Source organism: Akebia trifoliata, chromosome 5 (assembly GCF_017979445.1).
Source record: "Akebia trifoliata isolate Shusen 1 chromosome 5, ASM1797944v1, whole genome shotgun sequence".
Classification (NCBI taxonomy): Eukaryota; Viridiplantae; Streptophyta; class Magnoliopsida; order Ranunculales; family Lardizabalaceae; genus Akebia; species Akebia trifoliata.
Window position 1 is genome coordinate 8,492,206 of NC_141379.1, and position 17,088 is coordinate 8,509,293.

The 17,088-nt window shown below is 35.4% G+C and overlaps 1 pseudogene across 1 annotated transcript; it reads left to right on the forward strand.

Moving 5' to 3' along the window:
* The first annotated feature begins 7,115 nt into the window (after positions 1-7,115).
* On the forward strand, positions 7,116-8,371 carry LOC147401386 (uncharacterized; annotated as a pseudogene). Its single transcript, XR_015178202.1, has 3 exons — positions 7,116-7,494; positions 7,597-7,676; positions 7,893-8,371. The product of XR_015178202.1 is annotated as an uncharacterized LOC147401386 (transcript).
* Positions 8,372-17,088: the final 8,717 nt, after the last annotated feature.

The following is a 17,088-nucleotide window of genomic DNA, read 5'->3' on the forward strand; positions in this document are numbered from 1 at the left end:
GAGTTATAAAAAGGCTAGAGACTAGAAATTGCTCATTAACATGTTTTAGGTAGATCCACCTCCAATGGTGTTTTAATTCATAAGTTTACTTGCTTTTAATTTCATTTACTTTAGTTTATTTTCTAGCAATTTTACATCTTCTTATAAGTTCAAAAATACAAAGAAAAACAGTTTTAATTCCTTTTAGTTAATTTGAATTTTATCTTCTTAGCTTAGTTCTATTCCTCCTTTCTCTTGGGTTCGATCCCCTACTTGCCCCACAAGTAAGGTAAAACTAAGATTATTATTAACTCCGGTGAGAAGAACAACGATAGTCTCATCAGTGCAAAAACACTTAACAAATAACCCTGTTTCTTTCTCAACCAAAGTCTTAAAGCATTTAAAAGAATTTAAAACCTCTGACTTCTCTACCAAGAAGTATACCCATGCTTTTCTACTATAATCATCAATGAATAACAAAATGTACCTCTTGTTGTTATTAGATGTAGGAGTGATTGGACCACAAATATCTGTATGAATAAGTTCCAACTTCTGAGTTGCTCTCCAAGTACTCTTCTTTGGAATAGGGTCACGGTGTTGCTTTCTATTGATGCAATCAATGCATGTTATACTTGAGGCAAAGAATTGAGGAAGTCCACGCACCATGTTTTTGTACAGCAAGGTTCTTAAACCCTTGTAACTCAGATGCCCATACCTCCGATGCCAAAGATGAAACACGTTTTGAGTTCTTATGTGAAAGCACTGATTAGATTGTACTTGAGAGGGAGCTTGAGACTAAGGCAGCAAGATAAACATCTGATTGGCACTCATGTTGGTTTAAATTATCAAACATTTCTCTGGATGAAATATCTTGCACATCCCTCCCTTGATCAAAATAGCCAAGCCTCTTTCTTGCAATTGCCCTATGCTCAAGAGATTATTTCTCAACTCTGGAATATAGTATACCTCAGCAACAACATGATTGACTCCACTCAACAGCAGCTGCACACTTCCTTTTCCCATCACATCCATCTTTGTGTTGTTCCCCAATTTTACCGAATGTCAAAAATTTTTCATTGAGTTCATTAAATATAATTCAATCACTCCACATGTGATTAGAATACCCTGAGTCAAGGAACCATGCATATTCTCTTTTGACCTCATACAACTCCACATAAGACATCAAAAACATTTCTTCTTCCTCATCAAGCTCTGCATAATGTGCTTCTTTGTTACTAGAAGGACATTCATACCGAAAATGTCCAGGTTGATGGCATTGGTAACATTCCACAGTTGCCTTGTTGAAGTCTACTCGACCTCTCCTTTTTTCCTCTTCCTCTGTAGGTACCACGACCACGACCTCTTCCTCCTTCAGATGTCACTTTCAAAGCCTATTACTCATCATTACGTCTCTGAAACTTCTGTTCATGCACTATTAATGAGCTTTGTAACTCATCAATAGTAAGAGCATCAATGCCCTTTGACTCCTCAATAGAACATACAACATAGTTGAACTTCTCAGTTAAAGAGCGTAGAATTTTCTCTACCACTTTAACATCCTGCATATCTTCTCCATAAATTCGCATCTTGTTGGCCACTTTCATGACCCCAGAGAAGTACTATGTCACTCCTTTACTAGACCTCATCTCAAGAGTTTCAAATTCTCTACGAAGAGCTTGAAGATAGGACCTCTTGACCCTTGCATTTCCTTCAAAAATTTTCTTCATGACATCCCATATATCTTTAGCAGTATCTTTCTTGAGAATGGTGTCAAGAACGGTCCGGTCAATCGCCTAGAAAAGATAGTTATTCACTTTTAGGTCCTTCAGCTTCATCTCATCATTCTTCTTTTGCTGTGCATCTGTCTACATCGATTCACTTGCTGGTTCAATATAGCCAAGTTCCACCAGCCCCCAAAATTCCTTAGATCGTAGAAAATTTTCCATCAGCAGGCTCCAATTGTCATAGTGACCATATAAAACTCTTTTCTATAGTCATCTTTTGTGCTGTTGCAAGAACTTCAAAGACTTCTGCTTTGATTTGTCTAGCCTAGTAGGGGCTCTGATACTAGATTGTTGGGAACTTTGATCTAAAATGAAACTAAGAACAAGAACACAACAAGCTAGATTGAATGACTCTGTTTTATTAACAATAACTTTGGCTTGAATAGCCATTCAATACAGATCTTAACAGAAACGAGAAAGTAGCCCACTTAACAGAAAAAAAGCCAAGTTGTAATAGAAACTTGGAACAATTCAAATACAAGTAGATATCCGTAAAGACTAGGACTTTCCCTATAGACCAGAACATTATTCTAACAAAAATAACTGCAGTAAACTCCTTCAATAGTTGCAGTATCTCGCAAGATTTTCTCTTTGATAAGTTGTAACAACTGTATCTTTTGTTATCTTTTGGTAACTACTATCATACGGTTACCACACATCTTGATTGTTATATAATCTATCTTGCTAACTCAATCAAGGTTAAGCAAACATGTTTAAAATGTTGTGCTCATTTACATGTATATATGAAATTAAGAATAAAAATAAAATAAAATATGTTCGGATTGAATTTTTTTCGAAGCAGTTTAGAGTACATTTGAATTAGATCCGAAATTGTATCGGATCTAGGATTTCAATCCGAATCCGATCCAGAAATCCATTTTTTCAAGTGTTTTCGGATTGAATTAATTCGAACCGATTTAGACATCGGGTATATTGATCATTGCCAACCTTAACTACAAACATAGAAAAGGCTATGTGGGAATTGGCATTATAAAAAATAAAGTAAAAGGGAAACGCTATATTATCAAGAAATGTATAAATCCAGACCATTGGATTTTGTGTTTATGAGTTTGGGATCATGTGATTTTTCATGAGTCAATTTTTGAGTTAGCAATCGTAGTTATTAATTGCCTTGACATATAACTTTGCTTTCTCTATTTCTTTTTTACCTTTTTCTAGAAAATCACTTTTGGCACCTTAACTTTTACTTATTACATCCTAATTTCTTGAATAATTTGTCACATCCCAATTAAAGATTAAAATACACCATTCAAACATTACAAAGGTTTGGCTCAAATTATTATCTAAGCATTATAAAACATTATAACACCCGTTCAAATAATTTCACAAGTTGTTTACCATTACGATTAGAATAATGATTTTCTAACTAGAAAGTCTTCGCTCGAATGACGTGTTATGAACACGGAATTATAGATTTATTTCTTCGGGATACAAAATACAAATCTCCATAAAAGATGTGCATTTGAGTATCTCAAGGAAATAGATCTATGGTTCTGTGTCCATACCACGTCAATTGAGTATTGATCAAGTGAAACTTTCTAGTTAAAATATCAACACTCTTATGATTAGGCTCATAAAATTTCAAGTCCAAAAAATAGAAATCTAGAAAGAAAAAAAAAAATGAGAGATAGCTTCTATCTATACCTTTACTCATTTTCTCTATTTTTAGTTGGAGTGTAACTAATAAAAGTTGGGCTGTGAAGGCAACTCTCTTTTTTTCGTTTACAAGTGATGGACCAATCTGGATGTGACACCATTAGGACAAATAGGACCCATAGGAATTCTCACGAGCCAATCATGGAAAGAATGGAGTTGTCCTGTTGTAGACTATAAAATTAAAAGACCCTTTACGTGTGAAACTTAGTTGGGGAATTTGAAATTATTATTCCATTGCGACTAACTAATTAAAAGGCTTGAAAGCAACTCATATCGATCAACTCCAATTCAATGGGAACGGTTGGACCATTTTTCTGAAAAAACACGTTGTCCGCGCCTACTATGCCAAAATATTTTAAGAACCAAACCTCCATACCTGTTAACTAACAATACATTTACAGCTTTGGCCATTTAGTTAGGATTTGGGATTTTTCATGAATTATTAATTTTTACATCTTCATAAAAGAATACTATTATTGTTGTTTCAATAGTTGATTCATATAAAAATTGACTGTTCATTCGATGGTTTTGAACCTCAAATTTAATAATAAACTCTTCATAATTTTCAAAGAACCCGCTTTTGTTGCAAACCAAATTAGAACTGCCATTGCCACCCCAAATTTTGTTAATACCACTCCCCAAGATGTGTGCTAATCTTTAGAGATTTACATAAGAATTGGGGTGGCGTTAAGAAAATTTGGTGTGGCAATAGAATCTCTTTATAAAAATCTACAAAACATCATTAGGTTCAATTTTTAAAAAAAACAAAAAAACAAAATAAAAGATGGAACTTAGGCCGTGTTTGATTGATGGGAATATATGTTAGAAGATTTTGGGCAAGATCATTTGTTGGGCTGAGCCAAAAATCTACTTAGCAAATTTTTATCCCGATTGCAGAAGAAAATTGGATTGGAATGGAAAACTTATCCAAATTGGATGGCATGACTTCAAACTTTTCTTGTTCCACCAATTTTTTTTTTTTCCGAATAAGGGGGTGAGACTCGGGGATTAAAGAGATGATTTTCCTACAATTGAACAAAAATTAATTAGAGTAATGATTTTCTAACACCCTCTCTCACACAAGCCCCCTTATGCCCTTATCACAGAATCATAGATCATTTGTCTTATGATACGCATAACCATAAATCTTTTCCTTGTGTATCCCGAGGCAAATGATTTATGGTTCTGTGATGAGGGCGTGGGCGTCATATTATCACGACTCAATTAATTATTGTAGGAAAATCAATTTCTCAGCAAATGGTTAAATCAATATTGGCAAATCCCATTTTCTATAGAAAGTAATCTTTCCATTGATTTTCCTTTCAATCAATTATTTTTTTAATTAAATTTAGGATTAGAATGATATAGACATGCACACGACTTCACATTTTGGTCAATATTCCCTGTGTTTTCAACTTAATGACCTGTCACTTGACTTAGGTTTTCTTCTAGAGAGTGATAAACGTCTAAATACACTCATCTTCAATTCTAACTTAAGACCCCTTGATCTTTATTTTTATTTTTTATTTTTTTCCTACGACACTAAGCATCCCATATCTCCTTTTGTGATGGGGGACTACTCCCCATGGTTCCACACACTGGTTATACAGACGTTCCCCAACATGCATCAGGATAAGTTAGGAAGCCACCCAGTGTTGAACCATCCCTTGATTTTTTTCTCCACAACCAATCATCTTCAACGAAGTTTTTTGCCCGCGATTGTTCTTAATCATTTAGATTCTATCTACTTCAACCATCAAACCTCAATAAGAAGGTAAGGATTTTGGAGAATCTCTTGGGTTCAATATTTTATTATATCTTCAACATCAAAATTTTACTTACTTCAACATATAATCTAGAAACCTCAAGAAAGTGGTAAGATTTTGGTGAAGAAGAATATAATTAAATTTTGCGTATAAGTAAAGGTTTTTCTAAAGGAGTTCAAGGTGTGATTAAAAAGGATGGATTAAAGTTAAGGATTAATAGGTTAAAAATGGTTTCCCACATACGTTGAAAATTTTGAAGAGTTTTTGGAAGAAAAGTCAAGGATTTTGAATTACAACTTGAAGATGACAAGTTATTTAAGAGAAAAATCAACCGATTTTGACTAGAGGATGGGCATTTAAGTCAGTTTACGTTAGTTTCCCTTACACAACCAAGGTCAAGGAGAATATCATTTATTGAAAACACGAGGGTATCTCTACTAGCATAGACTGCTTCAAAATTTTGAAGAGCCCTCGCCCTTGTATTTACACGTGACATCTTCAAGGAGGTATTCCAAATTTTAACAGAAATGTAAGAGTGTGAAATAAATTAGAAGGTTTCCTCCAAATTTTGACAGCGTCCGGGTTGCTTCAATGTCGGACTAGACCAAAACGTGTAGGGGGGTTAAATTTAAACCCAACAAATACTGCAAGAAAAACATTCAAAAGAATATTTCCGCTTGACATACAAATTTTTTACAAAAACACAAAATTAATAAAAAATGTGTTAAAAATTAAGTTTAAAATAATAATAATAATAATAATAATAATAATAATAATAATAGAGAGATTCTATTGCCACACCAATATTTAGTAATTACACCCCAAGATTTGTGCTAAATTCTTCTTGAAAAACACTTTCCTCACTAACTTGTAAGATTTTAAGTCTTACTAAGGATTGTTTGGCAGAAATGGATTACCACATTGGAAACTAATACCACAGCCTGTCTACATTTCATGGAAAGAACGTAGATAAGGAAAAAAAAATTGAGCTTCATCCATGCTTTTGAAAATTGATAACTACTAATCTTTCACGGAACTCCTAAATTTAAAATTAAAATTTAATGGGGATATATATTATATTTAATATTTTCAAAGTTCATAGAATGTGACACTTTACAACCCTGTGGGTTCGGATCATGCTTTTGGATGGTGCAAAGTGAGCTCAAAGATCGCTTAGTAAGAGTTGGAATCTTAGTAAGTTAGTAAAACTAGTCATACTCATTCTGTTTTGGTATCACATGAATTGAGGTGTTTTAGGTAAAAGTTGGTGTGGCGATAGAATGTTTATAATAATAATAATAGAGAACTGCTATTGAAACCCCAACTTTTACTTATTACACTTCATTTTTTTAAATTATTTATTGCACCCCAATTAAAGATTACAGTATACTCTTCAAATATTATCAAGTTTAAGTATAGATTATAATCTCAGCATTACAAAAGAACATGACAAATGTTCAAATTAATCATTTTAGTATTTGTTTACAATTATGATTAGCCTCATATAAAAATCTAAATTCAAAAATAAAATTCTAACAAAAAAATAATAATAATAAAATTTTTCATTGGCACCCCAATTTTTACTTATTTTCAATCATTTTTAGTGTAGGGTGCCAATTGCAACTCTCTAATAAATAATAATAACTTTTTCCATATAAAATTAGTCGTGTTGGACATCACGAATCCAACGACTACACGAGTAGGCCAAACGTTTAGTGGTATGGGCCTACAAACATCATGGCAAGCACGTTTGAGATTTGAGAAAGGGAATTTAACACCATAGAAGAAAAACGACTAAATTCCAAGAAGTGAAGAAAAGAGAGAAATTTTGAGATTAAGACGTCGGCAAACGTGAGCCCCACGAGTTGACTAATTAACTTATTTCTTTTTCTTCTTCAAATCTATAAAGCCAATGTCTCTCACCTAAGATACATACATCGATCACACATATCAAGAAATGAGTCGCACACGGACGGGTACGAGATCCCCAAGTTTCAGCTTTAACAGGGTTACAACTCATGTTCGAATCCGATCTCAGCTTAAGCCTATTCAAACCAAACTCACCTCTAATTCCATTCAAATTTACCAGAAGACGGATTTCGATGATGATGGCGAGGTGGTTTCGGTTCATGGGGCAAAACATGGGTCCGTACTTGGGAGGAAAATCATGGTTGTAATCCATTCTAGCCTTGAAGCTAAGGTTGCTCTACAATGGGCTCTTTCTCATACTGTTCAGACCCAAGACACCATTGTACTTCTCTATGTAACTAAGCCTTCTAAAAAACTAGGTAATATTTTTCTCATATTTCCTTTTCTTCCAACATATGATTATATATATATATATGAAGGGAAACTAATTTTTCTTCTTCTTTCTTGGATTACATGTAAAGAGTCTAATATGGAGATTAGTCCAAGAGTTTATGAGTATATTTACTCATTGAAGAAAATGTGTTCCATGAAAATACCTGAGGTATGTAAATTTTTTTTATTTTTTTTAAAAAGGGATAATTAATGAGAGATTATATTGCCACACCAACTTTTGCTAACGCCACCCCAATTCACATGTAAATACCAAGGAATTAGCATACATCTTGGGGTAGCGTTAGCAAAAAGTGTGATAGATAGAAGTTATAGTTGAAACTAATGGGGGGGATATTACAATTAATGTTTTGGATATATGTGATAGATAGAAGTTATAGTTGAAGTTGCATTAGTGGAAGGGAAGGATACAGGACTAGTAATAGTGGAAGAAGCAAACAAACAAGGGTCTCACTTTTGGTTCTAGGGAAGAGAAAGCACTCGATGATGTGGAACTTGTTGACGATGTGCACGAGGAGGAGGATTGGTGGTGGGCTCGTTGACTATTGTATCAAAAATGCCGATTGCATGACAATTGCAGTGAGAAGAAAAGGCAGAAAATTGGGAGGATATCTAATTACTACTAAGCGTCATAGAGACTTCTGGCTCTTGGCTTGAACTACATTCATGATTGTGCATGAAAGATGTGAAATGTGGTTGTCAGTGTAATGTTCCTGAATAAAGCATGTAAAGATATATGAAAGGGGGGATTTGTTGATGAATTAGGAGAGACCCCTTGTATATATATTGGAAAGTGATACACTTGGGTCATTTGTGACTTTTATGACAATCAAGGTTTAAAATCTCGTTTTGATGTAATATTTCGATTAGGAGAAATATGGAAATGATCAACCAAAAGTTTATGTAATATTCTAGAATATTTTGAGATTCCAAAATATTTCGGAAACATTTGGATCAATGTTCTGTTCCAGTTTTGCCCAAAAAAAGTTATGTTACATTGAAACATGTAATCACTTTCGCATTAAACAACTACATGACATCCCATAGAAACCAATGTTCTACTTTAGTGCTGATGGAAGCCAACAATCAGGCTTAATTAATGCATACAATACATTGTCTCAAATCTGTTGAAATAGTCTCAATCGTGTTGTTTAGTAGTCATTTGGTTTCGATTTTCAATTATGGCAAGACATAATTTCAGCGCTGACATTGAGATGTAAACATCTCCATAGGATTAGAGGATCATGTTTAGCCTGATCATAGCAACTAGAATCAATCTCTAAGTCAAATGGCCTCAAACACAACTAAATTTATCCTGAATTCAAAGAAAACAGAGATAAACCCAATCAACCCCAAAGATCATAGCAACTCATCTTCTTGATTTTGATTTAGTGCTGATAAGAGGACCGACGTAAGATCAATTCTTTTTCCTCCTTGATCTACCCTTCTTAGACCTTACTACTGGTTCAGATTCAATCTCTCATTCAGGGCAAGCCATCCCTATGACATCACTATTTGATTTCTCCACCAACTAGTAATCTTCCTCCAATTGGAATTGGGATTGGGAATTTAGATTCTCTTCTCCAAGGAAAATCTTAAGTTTTTGATTTGAAATTTGGTGGAGAAGCATTATTTTAGAAACAATGCACTCATCCTAATACTCGAAATGGGTTTGTTCAAATCTGTTTTGGGATAGAATGGGCTTGTCTTTCTCCAAGCTCTGCCCTCCATCTAAGACCCTGTTTCATAACAAACCTCACCATCATGATTAGAAATAATTCCTTATGGGTTGGGATCCCTTGACCACCCCTATGAATGACTCACGAAAAAAAAGCACATTATCCCAACCCTTTAAATACAAAATCCAATGGTTGAGATTTATGACTATCTTAACAACACAAATCTCGAAGATACTTATTCCGAGGATAAATTGGATTTTGCATTTAAAGGGTTGGGATTATGTTTATTTTTTATTTATTTATCATGAGTCATTCTTAGGAGTCAACACCCATTCCTTATTAGTCAAAAAGTTCCCTTCTTCCAAAGGTTTCTTTAAGAGCGACTAAGTGCTTAAATACAATAAGTAAAACTCAAATGAAATTCCATTTCCCAAAGTAAGAGATTCAACTTCTAATGATATGAGTGACAATTGCTTTGGAGAAGTTTCCTACAATTATATCTTAATATTCTTAGGACGCGAAAAACACTTGAACACTTAAACAGTGCCCATCCACATTAAAAAACAAACACAAATGCATGACATCAAACTAATACGAGGTTCATCGATGCATCAAAGTTATACTATATTTATGCAAATCGATTCTTACTTATTGCAGATTGTCAAAAGCAAGTTGTTAGACTAAACCCTATGATCTGAAGTATAAATCAAACAAGAACACAAAAATCTCACACGACACAAGATATACGTGGTTCGGTCAAAACATTGACCCACGTCCATAGGCGAAAATGGCAATTTCACTATATTAACCAAAGAAGAACTAGGTTACAATTTATCTTTGTCTCTCGTATATTAACCAAAGAAGAACGGTGGGGAAACCTCACACATTACTGTAGACACCCCATTTTTGCACTCGCCTGATTAATCAACTCGTCAACCCGATCGCAATGATTCCCAATGATGGATGTGTATTCCATTGCTTTATTTTGTTACCAGATGTGTTTCAGAAATCCGGATGAGGTGTCTCAAACTGACACAAACTAATATTTCCATTGAATTCCTTACGAAAAATCGATTTTAAAACATCCTAGAACATTAAAAACCTACTTAAAACGTGAAAAGTCCTCTCCGGGGGTAAAACGGTAATTTTACAATTTTCATAATTAAAAATTTTGAAATTAATAAATAAAACATTAAATAATTAAAGTGAAACATTAATGAAATTAATTTAAAATTTTGAATTAAAAAACTCGATCAATCGGACTTTCAAGTAAAATTGTTGAGGGTTTGTGAGATATTTCTTTAAGGATCCCTCCATTTGGGGGTCCAAAGAATTAAAGATATTTTAGAGGAGGGTTCTCCAAAAAATTAAAGTCAATCAAGCAAGACTAAGTTCAAGGTATTAAAGTCACTCAAGTAAGACTAAAGTCAAAATTAAAGTCAATTAAGCAAGACTAAAGTCAAGATATTAAAAGTCAATCAATTAAGACTAAAGTCAAAATATTAAAAGTCAATCAAATAAGACCAAAAGTCAAAAACCCTGATAGAGTTCTAATTAAATAATAACTCTATTTAATAGAGTTCTAACTAAAATACAACTCTACCTAAAACAATTCTAATTAAAACACAACTCTACCTAAAATAATTCTAACTAAAATACAACTCTAACTAAAAGAACTCTAATTAAACACTAACTCTATCTAAATCAACCCTTAAAAAAATCTATAAATAGGGGTGCTCACACCCTATTTTCGTATCAAATCATAAACCTTAAGAGAAGTAGGTCTAAAAGTCCCCTAGCCTCCTATAAACCTTAGTTTTGGAGTCCCAACTCCTTACCTAACATCCCTCCTTCGATTTTAGCCTAAGAAACACCTAAAAGCCTTCCAAAAATATCTCAAAATCCACAACAAACTTGAAAAATTCAGATCCAAGAAAGTAGAGATACCTTGCCTCGGAGATTAGGAATTAAATCCGGAGACAGAACGAAGCAAAAAGTACGGTACAAGGAGCAATTTCTGTCAGATCTGAGGAAACAAAGTCTTTGTTATCGGAAAGGTATAACTTTTTTTTTATTATCTAGGTTTTTAGCAATGTAATTTATTTGAGAAGTTAGTAGAGACTAGCTTTGGCCGGGCGGGGTTGGTGCCTAACACCTTCCAACCCCGTAACATGATCCCCGAATTCAGTTTTTTCTGTTCTAGATTAGTCATTTATCTGTTTAGAGTCATTGATCGGTTCCTAGACCGTAATAACTAGGTGGCGACTCCCAAACTTCAAGAGTCAAAAGCGGATCCGCGCACCCCGCGGATCGAGGGGGCTTTCAGTGGCGACTCCGCTAGGGACATTGAGGATCAAATTTGAAAAATCCCAAGTATGGGAACGTTGCCAAGATGACCTAGTTTTTTTTTTTTTCGATTTAGTTTATTTATTTATTTGGTTTGATTATTGATTAGTTGTGTGGACTTTGAGCATTTATTTATGTATTCATTTATTTTTGGCATACTATTTTCTATGGTTCAATCGAGGGTTATTGAGAATAATCCTAAATAATTGCAGAGATCGAGAGGTTTAATCGAGAATAGAGTAGTGATTAATGGATTTTGAAGTTTTTATTTTTTTAAGTGTTTGGCTTCGAGTTTTTTTTTTGTTAAGTAGAGGTGATGTATCTTTTGACAACTTGTTTATTTTTAAGTAAGTGTGTCATGTGATGATGGAGATAATTGTTTTTGTTTAAAATTTTTTTTTTTTTTAAGTTGTGCTGTCCATAGACAGCAAACAAAAAAAATAGAGTTTTTTCTTTTGTTCATATCAACGGTGTGCTGATATAGTTGGGGTGCCGTGAATAAAAAGTTTCAGTTTTATTTTTACACCCCTTTAATAACAACAATGTGCTAGTGTGCCACAAATAAAGCGTTATTTTTTCTCTTCACACTTCATCTTCTAAAACCAAACTTCTTCCCAATCTCATCGTCTTCTTCCCATTCAGTTCTGTTGGCCTCAACAGAGAGTTGGGAAGTCGACTTCCCAAGGGTTCTTAGCCCATGTCTCGGTTTGTGAAGATCGATGAAGAGAGTTGTTTGAGTATTTTCTCATCTTATTGCTCCTCGATCGAATGAATAACGATGAACAAAGGGGCGGGTAGATCTGTTTTGGTTCGTGTTTCTTTCCATATCGATTTTGGTGGCCGTTTTTGTTTTCGGTCGATCGATGAGGTGCTTCCTATTCTGATTTCGAACGAGAGAACCGCTGTGGAGAGTTGTTGAACCTCGATTGTTCTCTTTTTCTTTCAAACAAAGAATCGGAACATCAAAGAGACCATTTATGGGGAAAGTTCTCATCGCAGTAGGCTGAGATTAAGATTAATTTTCGAGAGACTACGAGATTTTGGGGCAGCAGCTTAGTTGTTTTATGTTCTCTCTGCTCTTTGATTAAACTTCGCTGAAATTATTTATTATGTTTCTCCTACTGTCCTCGGTTATGGATAACGAAGAACGTGATGGCCGAATATCGATTGGTCTAAGGTGACAGAACGAAACAGATAATCGGTCTTCTTTACAGCGACAATGATTGTAACACATCACAATGGGATTGGCTGCTGAGCATCCATTGGTTCCAAAGAACCGATCACATATTGTTGTTGCATCAAGCCGTTTTCCGATCTGTTATTCTATTTTTGCAGATTTTTTATCAGTCGGAAAATATCGATCGACAGTTTTGAATTAAAATCAAATTTCGCCAAATATTGCAATTTTCGAACGATCTTTTAAGGAGTAACCCATTTTCCCCGTTTATATGAAACAAGTTTTTGAAAGTCACTTAAAAAGTTTTTTTCACTTCATTTGGACTACGATAAACTCTTAGTCCTAAAAGAAAAAGAAGGGTTTTTGTGAGCTTCGAAGAGTTAGTGGCACCCTTGTATTGTTGTTAAAGAATGGATTGAGTCTTTTCTTCTATTTTTCTTTTCGTTTTTTTTAAATAATAATAAAATAAAAAATAATAAAAAAATAATAAAAAATAATAAAAAAAACAATAGATTTCTCTAGTTTCCTTGCTTTTATTTATTTTTATTTCTCTCCCTCTAGAAAAAAATAAAAAAAAAATTCTCATCTCATTAATCATTGTTTCATTCTCGATATCTCTTGAAATTTGGAATTATTTTAGGGTCACCCCAAAATAATTTTTGATTGGACCATCAAAATTACCAATTTGTGCCTATTGCAATGTTTGATCTAACAATTATTCTATGCCATAATTATTGGTTGATTTACCATGATTTTAATTTTGAATTTAACAATATGATTAAGGTATGGTTCAATACCTTTGTTGTTATGATTTAATTTGGCACATGGGCCCATTTATTTAGAAAAGGCCCCGGACACACCCCACCCTGTTTTGCACACACCACATGCACGTTTACTGTTTTACTCACTTACACGTCCCATTTAGCAAACGTGGCACTAGTACGTGGCCCGGTCTCTTCGGAGATGCGACGTCATTCATGAAAACCACAACTCTAGTCACATACCTTAGGGTATATCAAACTGGGGCATCAATACCGTCTGATCAAGTGATTTTGAGAGATATATTGATACACCCAGGCTGGAGTGACCTGAGCCTTTGACCTATTGTAAGCCACACAGTCACATGTCCCGATTGCCAACGTAGTACTAGTACGTGGTCGGTCCCCTCGTGGGATGCCAAAGCATTTATGAAAGCTACAACTCTTGACTCGTACCCATAGGTATAAAAGATAATCTAAGTATATCAATTGTACTTCTTGGTCAAAACCGGTGCCTAAGTAAGATCTTGCCCCGCTGTACCCTACTGTACGAGGGGGATAGACTACGTCTATTCTAGACGAGAGGTATTTAAGTGGGCCCTTGCTCAGCATTGTGCGCCACCTCTCAACTGGAGATCAAACTGGTTGTTTTTGACTTTAGATAAGTGAGTTGAGGTTTTAGAATATCACCTATGCGGTATATCAAACCAAGTCACCACGTATCGAGAGGTATATAGGTGTTCTTGGGCAAGAGTGGCCAGATAAAAATGCATTGCACGTAGTAAGCTTAGAGTCTAGAAACCTTCCCCGTAGGTCACGACTCGAACTTATCGTGGGTGTTCCCAGGTTGTTTATTGAATGGAGCATGTTGATTGATGAATGTATGTGAGTGATGTGAATGATGAGATCAAAGTGTATGATTGTCCTCAAGGATCAAAAATTTATTTTTGAAAATTAAAATGGGTGCACCAACCCAATAAAGAACCCATTCTTTTACAATAATGACCCAGTCCACCTCGATCCAACAATCATGACGGACCGGGCCATTTAAATCAAAAGGGAAATCGAATTTTCAAAGAAGAAAAGGAAAATATTTTCCAGAAAAGAATGTTTTTTAAAAAAAGTGTTCTCTAGAAATATATTTTCCAAGAAAAAATATTTTCTAAAAAATACTTTCTATAAGAACAAGATCCTCTGAAAGAAAAATATTGTTATTTTACATGGACCTTGGAAGAGTACTAAACTACCCTTTTGTGTCGAACCAGGATGTTAGCCGCTGGCAATAACCCGATCGACCAGTTAGTCAAAACAACCGTCATAGGGATACACCCTGTAGAGAAGATCAATTTTGGGAGATTCATGTTGAGGAGTGCTTTCTACTTCTACGAATTTGAGATAGACTGGAACCTATTACATACTATGGCTAAGCGATGGAACCCCTATCTTCACATATTCCATATGGAGTATATGCATTTATACCCTACTCACGAGGATTATTGTGGCATCATGAGGATATCTACTTCAGGACCTCTAGTCAGGCCCTCATTGAAAACTGGATATTCTGGTGAACTCGCCACAGGATTAAACATTTCCAAGGAAGAAGCCAAGGTCTTAATCCATGACGGGAGATTGAACTTAGTACCTTTATTTGGGCCCGTATCGCTCCCGCAGTCATCCTATCAATGTAAAACCCGAAGCCTGGCGAGCCACTAGAGATTATCGATTGTGCTTAGGAATCCTAGCCCAATACATACTGACCTCCAATAGTGACGGTCAAACTATCCCTGAGTCCTTCATAGATATAGCCTCTCAACTTTCAAGGAAAGCCAACCCAGTACCCCTTTTCTTAGCTGAAACTTTCTCAGGTTTAGATACCACAAAAAATGGTGAGCGGAAAAGCTTCAAAGGAAGCCCCTACTTACTCTATATGTGGCTTTGTGATCGTCTCAAAATCATCGATGTTCCCTCAAACCTCGAATATGGACCAGAACACTTTTCCAAGAGAAATCTGTTAGTACGTCACAACTCAGTCAAAGCTTGGAGTAAATGGTTAAACTCTCGCCTTGCATGTCATATCGATTTTAGGTGCCCTTGGTGGATGACTGATTCCCCTGTTCTAGGAACCAAAGGATCCTACTATGTCTGTCTGATGGGTTTAGAAGAAACATCTTTTTACCATCCTAATCTGATCCCAGAACAATACGATGTACCTACAGAGTTATCCTTACCTCAGCACAAAGCTCTCTTTTCCCCCGAGCCTTTGACTGAAAAGTTAGTACACCTCATTGAGAAAGCTTGGAACAAGCACACCTTAGGATATCCAGACGGACTAGCGGAATTCAAAGAGCCAGTTGTTAGAGCTAAGAGGGTCAAGCCTGACAGCAATCCTGATGACTATCAAGACAAAGCCAAGCGTCCATGTAAAAATAGTTCAAATCAAATTTGTTGAAAGATGTTTTAATAAGAACATATTATTTGTTAATCATTTTCAACAAAACTATCTTTCTTTTTGAATAAATATTTATTTCCTTTTCGAATACTCATTGTGTGAATGGATTAATTAATGGATTGGTGCACAAACTTCAATAAAATGATTCTCTAAAATGTTATCAAGGGGGTAATATTGAAATTGACTAAATCTACCTTTGATGGGGTCATATAGGATTATCATTGCGCCCAAACTCAAACGTCCACCTCCTAGTTGGAGTCGTAAGTCCAGTCGGTTAGAAAGAACCACGGTACCAAGTCAACAAGTAGAGATGGCTTCAGAATCTGAGCTTACAGAGATCCGTAAGATCTTGGCAGCCTTTGCCAATGATATCAACAATATAAAAGGCAAGGTAGAAATGTTGGAACAGACCTCGGAATCGACGGGAATTCCTCTAGATGACCCAAAAGGAAAAAAGGTAGAAGAGAAACATCCGCGTGAAGTCTTTGAACTCGACAGAGACGAAGAGTATGTTGATGAAAATCCGGCGTTATCTAACAAAATGTCTCAATTGGAGTCAGCTATGAAGAGTGGTATTGATGAAATTGCAGCAGGCATTGAAGCTCTGAACCGCATCCCTAGAATCCATTTGCCAGAGAAGTTTGTGATGCCTGAAATGGACAAGTTCAGTGGGACAGGGTGTGCGGAAACGCATCTTAAGGTGTATGTTACCAACATGCGTACTATGGGGCTCAGCGACGAACAGATGACATTATTGTTCCAAAGAACTTTATCAGGATCAGCACTACGTTGGTTAATGTCTCAAGATCCAGCTACTGTGGGTACATGGGAAAACATGTCAAAGGCCTTCTGGCATCAATATAAGTACAGTACCGAGATTGAGACTTCAAGAAGGGATTTGGAAGTAACTAAACAGAAAAATGGGGAGATATTCACTGATTTCATTGGTCGCTGGAGGGCTAAGGCTTCTCAAATGTGGGATAGACCTTCGGAGAAGGAACAAGTAGCAATTATCCTAAAGAACCTCTCTCAAGGATATGCTCAACACCTAGTGGCCCAATACCTCCCTACTTTTGAGTCCCTACTATAAGCCGGAAGCCAACTCAAGAATGCATTTGCCTCTGGGATTCTTTCCAACCCCTCAGATAACAAGC